Here is a 15,063-nt window from a genome sequence, read left to right on the forward strand (position 1 = left end):
TGTTAGCCATATTGAATTGAATAGGCCACGTGAAACTATTATTTGTTGATGGTGTGACATTAGAATAGCATGGAGACTTAAGATGGAAATTACAGCTATGTGAATGTGTTGCAGGAGTTGGGCAGTCATCCAGGGAGGCCAGACTTGGAAGCAGAGGATATTCATAAGAAAGCCACCAAGAATTTAGAATAAACAAGAGGATAAGAAGAAAGGTTATGTATTTATTTACACTGCAAGTGGGCATGCACCCGGTGGCAGTGGTATACACAATATAAACAATACACAATAAAGAAATGATAAGCAATATTTACAATACACAATACAATTATACAATACACAATAGGCCTACAATTTTATACACAATACAACAAGAATACACAATATAATTTAACACAATAATAATAAAACATAAATAAAATACCTAATTTTACATTACAACCTACATTATTATGTACAGGCGCTACATAAGTTTCAATAGTCTTTCACTTTACTCTCATCTCACTCACTGTAGTGGCACTATGACGCATTTCACTGACACTTTAGCACACATTTCACTGACACTATAGAACACATTTCATTGACGCTATAAATTATCACTGATCGGAACTATTCACTGCACTGTAAAACCATAACTTCACTGACTCACCTCGCTTCACTGATACAACAGTTCAAATAAGTCAAATAATTAAACCCTTATGCATACTGTACTTATAAACCGAACTACATTTAAACTAAACATTTCTAGTCTAAGACCCTCTTACACGCTATTTTTAAATAATTTACAATTCAAACCAAGGAAGCAACTCGTCAGGCTAAATAAATACATGTCACCTTAAAAAATTAAATGTTAAATGTCGCCTTAATTTTAATTTGCACTTTATACACAACTTTTTAAATTATTCTTGAATCTCCTTAAGGAAGGACAGCCCTCAAAGACCGCTGCAGGTAGGTCATTCCAATCATTTATAGTTCTATTTAAAAATGAGAATTTACCTACATCCGTTTTCTGTTTCCTACATTTGATTTTAAAATCATGATCGTTCCTACCATAGTACGTTGGCTTTTCTAACCGAGCCGTTATGTCTACCCATGCTTTCTGACCTAGATGCGCTCTATACAATGATGTTATTCTAGTTTTCCTACGTCTGTTTTCCAAAGTTTCCCATTTAAGTTCTTTTATCGTATCGTTCCCATCTTCTCTTTTACCTTTAACAAATTTAGCTGCCCTATACTGGATTCTTTCTAAGGAGTTTATCTGATATATTCTATAGGGATCCCAACATGTAGTTCCGTATTCCATTAACGGTGGCACTTAATGGAGGCACTTATAATCCAGAAATCAATAAGAAAATGTTTCCAGTATGTGGTTGTGTTTAGCGTAATATAAAATTTCAAGGCAATTTTCTTGATTTTTATTGTGAGCTTTCCTACTTGTAACCGGAGACATTAAGTTTTAATCATATTGTTCTTTTTTGGCTCTATTGCCTGGTGATTGGGACAATTTACCTGAATCACTTTTTTTCGTGGTTTTCCCTCAACCCATTAAAAGCATATGCAGGGTAACTTTCGGGTAACTGGACTCTGGACTCATTTCGCTGGCGTTGTTACCTTCATTTCACTCCGAATTATATGAACATCACAGTTGATAAAGGATAATAAAGTAAACCATTTTTTGAAAAAAATGTACTGGCCGGGTGGACCTTAGCATTTTCTATTATACACCTCCAATTATTATTCTTTCACTATGTGTCTTACCACCCTGTTTTATAACAGAAAACATGATTCTACATCCATCTTTACGGAACCTTTGAGCAGTGTTGAATGCAATAGGACACCTTAAACTATTAATTGTTGGTGGAGAGGCAGTAGAATACTAGAATGGTGACTTAAGCTGGAAATTACAGCGGTGTGAATATGTTGCAGGACTTGGGAAATCATTCAGGGAGGCCAGACTTGGAAGCAGAGGATGTTTACAAGAAAGCCACGGATAAGAAGAAAGATTCTGGAGATGCTGATGATCCAGAATGCGAGAATAAAATGTTTTCTCCGTGTAGTTGTGAGTACTATAAAACTTTAACACAATTTCTTTAATTCTCGTTGTAGCTTATCTACTTGTAACTGTGAAATTAATTTTCATTTTTCATTATTCTTTTCTGTGTCTACTGTGCGTGTGTACTGTAGCTTCCTCTGCCATATGCTTCGAATTACCCCTCTTCTAAGCCTTCTCTCACCATTCTGTTTCAATGCAGCAGGATGAGTCTCCAAAACAGTATTGAATGCAAAGAACCCTTGAGGCTATTAATTTATATTAATTAATTCATACATTCACTCATTCACATATTTATTTACTTATTTATTTACTTATTTATTTATTCATTCACTTATTTATTTATTTATTTATTCATTCACTTATTTGTTTCTTTATTGACTGATTTATTTATTTATTCATTCATCCATTGATTCACCCATCATCCATCCATCCATCCATTGATTCATCCATTAATTTATCGATCCATACATCTGTTTATTTGTTCGGCTGGTAGAGTTATGGTCTTCAGGCCTACTCTTCCACTCAACCAGAACCAAGTAGTACAAATCTATACTAATAATAAACCTGTAGCCGAAATTTTTCTGGTAATTTTCGATTTTCCAAAAATAATTGGCCCTAACATATATAATTAACCACCCTGAAACCGAAAATTGCTTTTTTGAAATTTTTGTTTGTATGTCTGCCTGTCTGTCTGTCTGTCTGTCTGTCTGTCTGTCTGTCTGTCTGTCTGTCTGTCTGTTACCTTTTCACGCGATAATGGATGAACGGATTTCGATGAAAATTGGAATATAAATTAAGTTCGTTGTAACTTAGATTTTAGGCTATATGGCATTCAAAATACATTATTTAAAACGGGGGTTATAAGGGTGCCTGAATTAAATAGATCGAAATATCTCGCTTATTATTGATTTTTATGAAAAATATTACATAAAAGTTTGTTTAAACATAATTTGCGATAAGTTTTATTCCTTAAAAAATTTTGATAGGACTGATATTTAATGAGATAAATGAGTTTCAAAATTAAAATAACTGCCATCTAAGGCCGTGTAATGAATTAAAAAACAAATGACTTCGTCTATAAGGCGCCTTGGACAGCAACAATCGAAAACTATGAAAGATAGCCTCCAGAGAATGTTTCTGTGTTTGTATGAAGTAATATCGGAAGCTAAATTAACCGATTTGTATAATTAATTTTATTATTTCACCATTGGAAAGTGTAGTTTCTCTATATGGACATAATGCTATACTGTTATTACAGTAACTTCTGATATAATATAATATAATATAATATATAATATAATATAATATAATATAATATAATATAATATAATATAATATAATATAATATAATATAATATAATATGTAATATTATATAATATAATTTAAGTTATTTGAAGGGTTCAGAACCATAGTGGGCCAAGCGCCATTTACTGAATACGTAGAAAACAAGGGTTAAAATTAAGTTATTAGCATAATTAAATGGAAACCTATAACAAGTAAAATAAAATATACACATTAAATCTAAATGATATCAATCTTCATTAAACTATGATTGCATGTAATAAAAATTAAGAAACATGTTAAAGGAATTGTCATTGCACCAAATGAGTGTCTCTGACCAAAATGATCGCATTTTAATTATTTGGATCCAATTTAAATTAAGTAACATATAAAACGATTTATCCTTCTATCAAACACGAATGTTCCCTGGATCAAATGTCCTATTTTAATTATGTACTTACTTTATATTTATTTCTAACGGGTGCAGCGGAGCGCAAGGGTACGGCTGGCAATATAATAAACTAATATAGATACAATGAAACGATTATTGTAATGGCACAAAAAGATTGAAGTAAAGCATTTAACATAAGATATAAGCTACACAAAGAAGTAAATAATATTATTCAGTAATTGACTTTACTGAGCCTACTAATTACACACAAATAGTAAATTTAATAGAGATGGGAGATAAAAGTATGAGTGGACGAATCATATAAATTTAATTATAGTGAGATGTTTAATTGTTTAATAGACGGATTTTTAATTTGGTTTTGAATTTTGACAGCTCCTGCAACCTCTGATGGGAAGGGGGAGGGAATTCCAAGCTTTAGCAAAAGACACTGTGAAAGATAAAAAGTATAGTGTAGTGTTGTGTGAAGGAATTATTAGGGCGGAGCATTGTTGGGAGCGGGTGTGAAAGTTGTGAAACGAGTTGATGCATATCTTGGTGAGGAAGTTTTTAATATATAGACAGAAGGGGCGAGAAATGAAAGGTTCTTCGCTTATTCAGTCGAAGCCTTGATGATAACATTTTCAGTGAAGGAGTTACATGATCAGATCGATTAATGTTGCAGATGAAAACATAAACGCACATTATGAACACTTTGGAGTCTGTGAGATTAACACTGAAGTCAGTAAATAGAGTCATTATTAATTATTAATTGTTGGTGGTGAGACAGTATAATAGCAGGCGACTTAATATGGAAATTACATCCAAGTGAATGTGTTACAGGACTTGGAAAATCATCCAGGGAAGCCAGACTTGGAAGCAGAGAATGTTCACAAGGAAGCCACAGATAAGAAGAAAGATTCTGGAGATGCTGATGATCCAGAATGCGAGAAGAAACTGTTTTCAGCATATGGTTGTGAGTACTATGAAACTTGAAGCCATTTTTCTCAATCTTTAGTATCGCCTCATGTACTTGTAGTGTACGAATAATTTCCCTCATTATTGTTTTTCCTCGCTCCACTCTCCAAGGTGGACCTTAGCCTTCTCTGCTATGCGCCTCGAATTTATCACTCTTGCGGCCCACGTCTGACTGTCCAGTTTTATTACAGTAAAGCTAGGTTCTATAACAGGCAGGGTTTGGAATTGAACGGGTTACATCAGCTTCTTGTCTATGCGGATGACGTGAATATGTTAGGAGAAAATCCACAAACGATTAGGGGAAAACACAGAAATTTTACTTGAAGCAAGTAAAGCGATCGGTTTGGAAGTAAATCCCGAAAAGACAAAGTATATGATTATGTCTCGTGACCAGAATATTGTACGAAATGGAAATATAAAAATTAGAGATTTATCCTTCGAAGAGGTGGAAAAATTCAAATATCTTGGAGCAACAGTAACAAATATAAATGACAGTCGGCAGGAAATTAAATGCAGAATAAATATGGGAAATGCGTGTTATTATTCGGTTAAGAAGCTTTTATCATCCAGTCTGCTGTCAAAAAATCTGAAAGTTAAAATTTATAAAATAGTTATATTACCGGTTGTTCTGTATGGTTGTGAAACTTGGATTCTCACTCTGAGAGAGGAACATAGGTTAAGGGTGTTTGAGAATAAGGTTATTAGGAAAATATTTGGGGCTAAGCGGGATGAAGTTACAGGAGAATGGAGAAAGTTACACAATGCAGAACCGCACGCATTGTATTCTTCAACTGACATAATTAGGAACATTAAATCCAGACGTTTGAGATGGGCACGTAGCACGTATGGGCGAATCCAGAAATGCATATAGAGTGTTAGTTGGGAGGTCGGAGGGAAAAAGACCTTTGGGGAGGCCGAGACGTAGATGGGATGATAATATTAAAATGGATTTGAGGTAGGTGGGATATGATGATAGAGAGTGGATTAACCTTGCACAGGATAGAGACCGATGGCGGTCTTATGTGAGGGCGGCAACGAACCTCCGGGTTCCTTAAAAGCCATTTGTAAGTAAGTAAGTAAAGCTAGGTTCTACACAGTACACACACCTACAGTATCTTGTTCTTGACAGGCCTTTTTCTCTCTAAGGGTGAAGTTCCTCTTTCCATATTATGCCCGGCTCCTTGCAGTCCACCATTCACTCCAGATGTAGTATCAATCTTAATTAATATATATATATATATATATATATATATATATAAAACAATATCCTGGCCTTACATTATATTACTCAATCCCTGGTTATACGTTTTCTGCATGCTGCTCATCACCATTTGTAGGTCCAAAGACTCTTCCAAGAAACCTCCGTTCGAGTGACTTGACAGTAAAGTGTAGAATCTGGATAAAGAATGAAGACTTTGATACTTATTTACTTTAGCCAATGGTGCATTTTCTCGACAAAATTTATTCAGAACGCTTTGCTTTGACATGGTAGATACATAGAAACTGCTAAAATTGAGCAGAAACTCTTTCTTCTCAGTCCATTCTGTGCGCTCTCAGTCCTATCTCTAAACTCTCTGTCCTATCAGTGCACTCTCTGTCATCACAGTCTACTCACTCTCCTCTCAGTGAACTCTATATGCTCTCAGTCCAATCTCTGTCCTGTCACTACACTCTTTCCTACCAGTCCACTCTCAGTCCACTCTATGTCATCTTAGTCCACTCTTTATCTTCTCAGCCCACTCTATGTGCTCTCAGTCCAATCTTTGTCCTGTTTGTACACTCTCTGTTATCTAAATCCACTCACTCTCCTCTCAGTCCACTCTGTGTGCTCTCAGTCCAATCTCTGTGCAGTCACTACACTCTCCGTCCTACCAGTCCACTCTCTGTCTTCGTAGTCCACTCTATGACCTGTCAGTGCATTCTATGTGTTCTCAGTCCAATCTCCGTCCTGTAACTACACTCTCTTTCCTACCAGTCCACTCTATGTCATCTCAGTTCACTCTTTGTACTCTCAGTCCACTCTATCTCTCCCGAGTCCACTCTCTGTCCTCTCAGTCGACTACATGTGATCTCAGTCCAATCTCTGTCCTGTCATTTCCTACCAATGCACTCTATGTCATCTCGGTCCACTCTTTGTCCTCTCGGTCCACTCTTTGTTTTCTCAGTCCACTCTATCTGCTCTCAGTTCAATCTCTGTCCTGTTTCTACACTGTCTGTCCTCTCAGTCCACTCTATATGTTGTCAGTCCAATCTCTGTCCTGTCACTACGGTGTCTGTCCTACCATTCCATCCTATGTCATCTCAGTCCACTCTCCGTCTTCTCAGTCCACTCTATCTGCTCTCACTCCAATCTCTGTCCTGTTTCTACACTCTCTGTTCTCTCAGTCCACTCTATATGGTCTCAGTCCAATCTCTGTCTTGTCACTACACACTCTGTCCTACAAGTCCAGTCTCTTTCTTCTCAGTCCACTCTATATGCTCTCAGTCCAATCTCTGCCCTGTCACTATACTCTCTTTCCTACAAGTCCAGTCTCTTTCTTCTCAGTCCACTCTATATGCTCTCAGTCCAATCTCTGTCCTCTCACTACACTCTCTTTCCTACAAGTCCAGTCTCTTTCTTCTCAGTCCACTCTATATGTTCTCAGTCCAATCTCTGTCCTCTCACTACACTCTCTTTCCTACAAGTCCAGTCTCTTTCTTCTCAGTCCACTCTATATGCTCTCAGTCCTATCTCTGTCCTCTCACTACACTATCTTTCCTACAAGTCCAGTCTCTTTCTTCTCAGTCCACTCTATATGCTCTCAGTCCTATCTCTGTCCTGTCACTACACTCTCTTTCCTACAAGTCCAGTCTCTTTCTTCTCAGTCCACTCTATATGTTCTCAGTCCAATCTCTGTCCTCTCACTACACTCTCTTTCCTACAAGTCCAGTCTCTTTCTTCTCAGTCCACTCTATATGCTCTCAGTCCTATCTCTGTCCTGTCACTACACTCTCTTTGCTACAAGTCCAGTCTCTTTCTTCTCAGTTTACTCTATATGCTCTCAGTCCAATCTCTGTCCTCTCACTACACTCTCTTTCCTACAAGTCCAGTCTCTTTCTTCTCAGTCCACTCTATATGCTCTCAGTCCAATCTCTGTCCTGTCACTATACTCTCTTTGCTACAAGTCCAGTCTCTCTCTTCTCAGTTCACTCTATATGCTCTCAGTCCAATCTCTGTCCTCTCACTACACTCTCTTTCCTACAAGTCCAGTCTCTTTCTTCTCAGTCCACTCTATATGCTCTCAGTCCTATCTCTGTCCTGTCACTACACTCTCTTTCCTACAAGTCCAGTCTCTTTCTTCTCAGTTCACTCTATATGCTCTCAGTCCAATCTCTGTCCTCTCACTACACTCTCTTTCCTACAAGTCCAGTCTCTTTCTTCTCAGTCCACTCTATATGCTCTCAGTCCAATCTCTGTCCTGTCACTACACTCTCTTTCCTACAAGTCCAGTCTCTTTCTTCTCAGTCCACTCTATATGCTCTCAGTCCTATCTCTGACCTCTCACTACACTCTCTTTCCTACAAGTCCAGTCTCTTTCTTCTCAGTTCACTCTATATGCTCTCAGTCCTATCTCTGTCCTGTCACTACACTCTCTTTCCTACAAGTCCAGTCTCTTTCTTCTCAGTCCACTCTATATGTTCTCAGTCCAATCTCTGTCCTGTCACTACACTCTCTTTCCTACAAGTCCAGTCTCTTTCTTCTCAGTTCACTCTATATGCTCTCAGTTCAATCTCTGTCCTCTCACTACACTCTCTTTCCTACAAGTCCAGTCTCTTTCTTCTCAGTCCACTCTATATGCTCTCAGTCCTATCTCTGTCCTGTCACTACACTCTCTTTCCTACAAGTCCAGTCTCTTTCTTCTCAGTTCACTCTATATGCTCTCAGTTCAATCTCTGACCTCTCACTACACTCTCTTTCCTACAAGTCCAGTCTCTTTCTTCTCAGTCCACTCTATATGTTCTCAGTCCAATCTCTGTCCTGTCACTACACTCTCTTTCCTACAAGTCCAGTCTCTTTCTTCTCAGTTCACTCTATATGCTCTCAGTCCAATCTCTCTCCTCTCACTACACTCTCTTTCCTACAAGTCCAGTCTCTTTCTTCTCAGTCCACTCTATATGCTCTCAGTCCTATCTCTGTCCTGTCACTACACTCTCTTTCCTACAAGTCCAGTCTCTTTCTTCTCAGTCCACTCTATATGTTCTCAGTCCAATCTCTGTCCTCTCACTACACTCTCTTTCCTACAAGTCCAGTCTCTTTCTTCTCAGTCCACTCTATATGCTCTCAGTCCTATCTCTGTCCTGTCACTACACTCTCTTTGCTACAAGTCCAGTCTCTTTCTTCTCAGTTTACTCTATATGCTCTCAGTCCAATCTCTGTCCTCTCACTACACTCTCTTTCCTACAAGTCCAGTCTCTTTCTTCTCAGTCCACTCTATATGTTCTCAGTCCAATCTCTGTCCTCTCACTACACTCTCTTTCCTACAAGTCCAGTCTCTTTCTTCTCAGTCCACTCTATATGCTCTCAGTCCTATCTCTGTCCTCTCACTACACTATCTTTCCTACAAGTCCAGTCTCTTTCTTCTCAGTCCACTCTATATGCTCTCAGTCCTATCTCTGTCCTGTCACTACACTCTCTTTCCTACAAGTCCAGTCTCTTTCTTCTCAGTCCACTCTATATGTTCTCAGTCCAATCTCTGTCCTCTCACTACACTCTCTTTCCTACAAGTCCAGTCTCTTTCTTCTCAGTCCACTCTATATGCTCTCAGTCCTATCTCTGTCCTGTCACTACACTCTCTTTGCTACAAGTCCAGTCTCTTTCTTCTCAGTTTACTCTATATGCTCTCAGTCCAATCTCTGTCCTCTCACTACACTCTCTTTCCTACAAGTCCAGTCTCTTTCTTCTCAGTCCACTCTATATGCTCTCAGTCCAATCTCTGTCCTGTCACTACACTCTCTTTCCTACAAGTCCAGTCTCTCTCTTCTCAGTTCACTCTATATGCTCTCAGTCCAATCTCTGTCCTCTCACTACACTCTCTTTCCTACAAGTCCAGTCTCTTTCTTCTCAGTCCACTCTATATGCTCTCAGTCCTATCTCTGTCCTGTCACTACACTCTCTTTCCTACAAGTCCAGTCTCTTTCTTCTTAGTTCACTCTATATGCTCTCAGTCCAATCTCTGTCCTCTCACTACACTCTCTTTCCTACAAGTCCAGTCTCTTTCTTCTCAGTCCACTCTATATGCTCTCAGTCCAATCTCTGTCCTGTCACTACACTCTCTTTCCTACAAGTCCAGTCTCTTTCTTCTCAGTCCACTCTATATGCTCTCAGTCCTATCTCTGACCTCTCACTACACTCTCTTTCCTACAAGTCCAGTCTCTTTCTTCTCAGTTCACTCTATATGCTCTCAGTCCTATCTCTGTCCTGTCACTACACTCTCTTTCCTACAAGTCCAGTCTCTTTCTTCTCAGTCCACTCTATATGTTCTCAGTCCAATCTCTGTCCTGTCACTACACTCTCTTTCCTACAAGTCCAGTCTCTTTCTTCTCAGTTCACTCTATATGCTCTCAGTTCAATCTCTGTCCTCTCACTACACTCTCTTTCCTACAAGTCCAGTCTCTTTCTTCTCAGTCCACTCTATATGCTCTCAGTCCTATCTCTGTCCTGTCACTACACTCTCTTTCCTACAAGTCCAGTCTCTTTCTTCTCAGTTCACTCTATATGCTCTCAGTTCAATCTCTGTCCTCTCACTACACTCTCTTTCCTACAAGTCCAGTCTCTTTCTTCTCAGTCCACTCTATATGTTCTCAGTCCAATCTCTGTCCTGTCACTACACTCTCTTTCCTACAAGTCCAGTCTCTTTCTTCTCAGTTCACTCTATATGCTCTCAGTCCTATCTCTCTCCTCTCACTACACTCTCTTTCCTACAAGTCCAGTCTCTTTCTTCTCAGTCCACTCTATATGCTCTCAGTCCTATCTCTGTCCTGTCACTACACTCTCTTTCCTACAAGTCCAGTCTCTTTCTTCTCAGTTCACTCTATATGCTCTCAGTCCAATCTCTGTCCTCTCACTACACTCTCTTTCCTACAAGTCCAGTCTCTTTCTTCTCAGTCCACTCTATATGCTCTCAGTCCTATCTCTGTCCTGTCACTACACTCTCTTTCCTACAAGTCCAGTCTCTTTCTTCTCAGTTCACTCTATATGCTCTCAGTCCAATCTCTGTCCTCTCACTACACTCTCTTCCCTACAAGTCCAGTCTCTTTCTTCTCAGTCCACTCTATATGCTCTCAGTCCAATCTCTGTCCTGTCACTACACTCTCTGTCCTACAAGTCCAGTCTCTTTCTTCTCAGTCCACTCTGTGTGCTCTCAGTCCAATCTCTGTGCTGTCACTACATTCTCTGTCGTACAAGTCCAGTCTCTTTCTTCTCAGTCCACTCTGTGTGCTCTCAGTCCAATCTCTGTGCTGTCACTACATTCTCTGTCGTACAAGTCCAGTCTCTTTCCTCTCAGTCCACTCTGTGTGCTCTCAGTCCAATCTCTGTGCTGTCACTACACTCTCCGTCCTACCAGTCCATTCTCTGTCCTCGTAGTCAACTCTATGACCTGTCAGTGCACTCTATGTGCTCTCAGTCCAATCTCTGTCCTGTCACTACACTCTCTTTCCTACCAGTCCACTCTGAGGCCACTCTATGTCATCTGAGTCCACTCTCTGTCCTCTCAGTCCACTCTCTGTCCTCTCAGTCCACTCTCTGTCCTCTCAGTCCAATCTCTGTCCTGTCATTTCTTACCAATGCACTCTATGTCATCTCGGTCCACTCTTTGTCTTCTCAGTCCACTCTATGTGCTCTCAGTCCAATCTCTGTCCTGTCATTTCCTACCAGTCCACTCTATTTCATCTCGGTCCACTCGTTGTCTTCTCAGTCCACTCTATCTGCTCTCAGTCCAATCTCTGTCCTGTTTCTACTCTCTCTGTCCTCTGAGTCCAGTCTGTGTGCTCTCAGTCCAAACTTTGTCCTTCCACTACACTCAGTGTCTTACCAGTCCATTCTCTGTCCTCGTAGTCCACTCTATGTCCTCTCTGTGTTCTCGGTGCATTACCTGTCCTGTCATTGGGGCATTATATATTGTAGTAGTACGATTATTTGCATATCTGTCGTACTCATACATGTTCCATGGAATTACATTTATACGGGGATTGAACCCGGGTAATAATTTGTTTGGTCAACAGATTCTTTGCCGTACGGTTTTCCTGAGCTGGAAGCATCCTTTCAATGCGACTCTGGTGTTCTGTCTGTAAACTACGTCCACGATTTCATAGAGTTACAACTTATTAGCTTTTCAAATACATGATTGCAGCTTTTCTCTCATCGCTCATGAGTGTAGTGTTGGCTGCCATGCATACATGCTTAATTTGATTTACATAGTAGCCTTGCGCGCGTCCGCCATGACACTTCGCCTTGGATTTTACCGTGCTGGTCTGGTTTAAGTATACTGTAATAACCCACTACAACCCAAAAGTTATCCTTTTCATTCGGGCTTAAAGACATTTGGGTAGAGCGCGACCTGACTGCTTCCTGATAGACCCGATCTTTCTCGACATGTGACGAACTGCAAGTACTCAAAAATCACAATATTATATTTTATATAATTTTTTATTTATGCCTTCATTGAAAAGATGTTGACTTCTGAGAAAATTTATTTGGAATTGATAAATTTGCCTCAACCCTAGACAGAATTTCAGAAATTTAATCCCTTTTTGCAGGAAGGTTACAGAGAAATCTTTGGCAGATAGCAATTAAAGAGTTATAAGTCAAAATAAAGACTATACAGATCTAAGCGTCGCATTAAAAGCGATCTATTAGAAAACAGGATATGAAAATCAAAATGATTAGTTTTATTACATAGTGTACTTCAATATGGCTGACACACTTCTATTGATATTGAAATAAATTGCGTGGGATTGTTTAATATCACGATAAATAAGTTAGGTTATGTTTTTTTTAATGCATAAGTAAATGGGCGGAAACGCCTCGGTTTTGTGTAAGTCAATCCTAGCCAACGGTTGTTTTGTAAATTTTATTCCACTCTAACCATAAGACGTCCATACTGACCTCGGTATTCCAAGTATATAACCCTAGAACAGTGGTTTTCTAAGTGGAGGAGCTGAGGGGATGTTGCGAGATGATTTACAAAATGAAACAAGGACGCCTTATTAACATAATTGTTTTGTTCCTTATTCAAATTTATTCCCAATACTTTCCGATATCATCAAGGAGCATAGCATTCTGATACATTCCGCATTCTCCGACAGAATGCAATATTCTAATTTTCCCTAGAAAATGCCAGGATGAACATTAAGGTGAAGTGAATCTATACATGAAATAGTTTTTATCTTTTTTCGAAATGTAATAGTTGCAAAAATCTATATTTTCATTTAACTTAGGAATGTAAAAAATATGGAGTTTCTGTATTTAATTTTTGAGGTGCCACAAGGGCTTTGAAGATTCTTAAAATTAGGTTATTTTGTCTTTTTCTATATTTGTTCTATTATTTTTATTACATAGCTAGTCAATTGCTGTAAAATCACATATTTAAACTTTATTTGGAAGACTCTGCAGTATACAGTATTTTTCTCTATTGATCATGGTAAGCACGAACCAGTTGTAATATTCTTGTATGACTGTCTGCCGGAATAGATCCTTTACCCAGATTTTCTTACTTTTGATAGCAACTCTTTATATTTATTTTGCATGTAGAAACATTAACAAACGCTGAACATAAATATAAAAAAAATCTGTTCATAGTATAAAGTAAAAAATTATTAATATGATAAGTGTGCCTGCTTTTTTCAGAACGTCGCCTCTCAAATCTGGACTAAGCATTCGATACACACACAGTGATTGAAATCTAAGGTGATTTCTCGTTTTTGTTTTGATAACAATCATAGGCAAGGAATTTATTTTGCAAAAATACGAGGCTGCAAATGTTATACACAATTTAAGAGCTCCTTTTTGAAGCTCGAGGTATTCTCTTGATACAAAATTGGTGTACGCTCTCCGAAAAAAGGTCTAGTTTCAACATTTCAGTAGATAGCCTACATATTTCAATGAATTTTTCCTTCATACTTTTTGGAATATCAGCCAGTTCAACGCAATGAATCAGTATCAATCTGTAACTGTCGTAATTGTTTGAAGTTTCTACCGGAAAATACTCAGAAACTTGTTGTTTAAAATCGTACTTGAGTGGTATTCATTGGTTTTGAGTAAAATTATAGTTGTTTGCGATTTTACAGGAATTTTTATTTTTGAAATGGAGTCAAGAACTGGTATTAAAGCGAGGAGAGGGTCGCGAAGGGAAATTTCGTCTAAAAATGGGTCGTGCCTCCAAAAAGTTTGGGAACCACTGCCCCAAAAGAAACTTCTATGCATATTGAAAGGGAATGATTGCGGAGGTGACTATATAAAAAAAGTCAATACTCCAATGAAAATTTATACAAGATAGAATACTGATAGACCATTTCACGGAGCATTGCAGCATGCAATTTTTTTTATAAGGTCAGAAATAGTTTCACGAGGGGTTAGTTAAATGATAGATCCAAGTCGATGACAGATCCTAGGTCTGAGATAGGCCAATGTAAGCCACTAGGTTTGTGTCAGATTTACTTTGTTCAGCGTACACTATTTGAAGCATGTGGATGGAATTATAGTTTGAGTGTTTATTAGTGTTTCTTAGATTACTCATTTATTTTCTAGGCCTTTTCAGTCATGTCATACCTATTAAGAAGTGGTGTAGCTGTATTCAACCTTCATAAAAAATGTCAGCAGTAGTTAATGTAATACGACCACTAAAATTATTACTTGTTAGGGGTGATGAATTAAAATAATTGCATGGAGATCTACGACAGAAGTAATAGCAATGTCAATATGTTGCAGGACTTCGGAAATCATCAGATGAGGTGTGGAATGCAAGCAGAGAATGTTTACAAGAAAGTCACGAAGGACCTGGGATAAACTAGAAGATAAGAAGGACGATGGGGATGCTGATAATCCAGGATATGAGAAGGAAGTGTTTTCAACTTATGGCTGTGAGTACTAAACATTTTAAGTACTTTTTTTTTTTTCAAATTTTATTATAGTCTTATGTTTCTCTTCTAACGTAAACCAAAAGACATGATAAACAAATTTAAATGGAACAAAGAAAATCAAAATCAGCCCAAATAACCAAAGTAGCATAAACCGTACCCCTTTTTGATAGTAGGCCTACCTCAGTGGAATTCAATTCTTCCAGAGAGAAAACTGTTTGCCCATCTATCGAATGAAGCCCTAAATGG

At 38.4% G+C, this 15,063-nt stretch overlaps 1 long non-coding RNA gene across 1 annotated transcript; it reads left to right on the forward strand.

Moving 5' to 3' along the window:
* Window positions 1-1,874: 1,874 nt before the first annotated feature.
* LOC138716252 (uncharacterized) lies at window positions 1,875-14,803 on the forward strand. The gene is made up of 3 exons (XR_011336612.1): window positions 1,875-2,056; window positions 4,564-4,696; window positions 14,666-14,803. It is a non-coding gene; the product is annotated as an uncharacterized lncRNA (long non-coding RNA).
* Window positions 14,804-15,063: the final 260 nt, after the last annotated feature.

Source organism: Periplaneta americana, chromosome 16 (genome assembly GCF_040183065.1).
Source record: "Periplaneta americana isolate PAMFEO1 chromosome 16, P.americana_PAMFEO1_priV1, whole genome shotgun sequence".
In the NCBI taxonomy this organism is placed as follows: Eukaryota; Metazoa; Arthropoda; class Insecta; order Blattodea; family Blattidae; genus Periplaneta; species Periplaneta americana.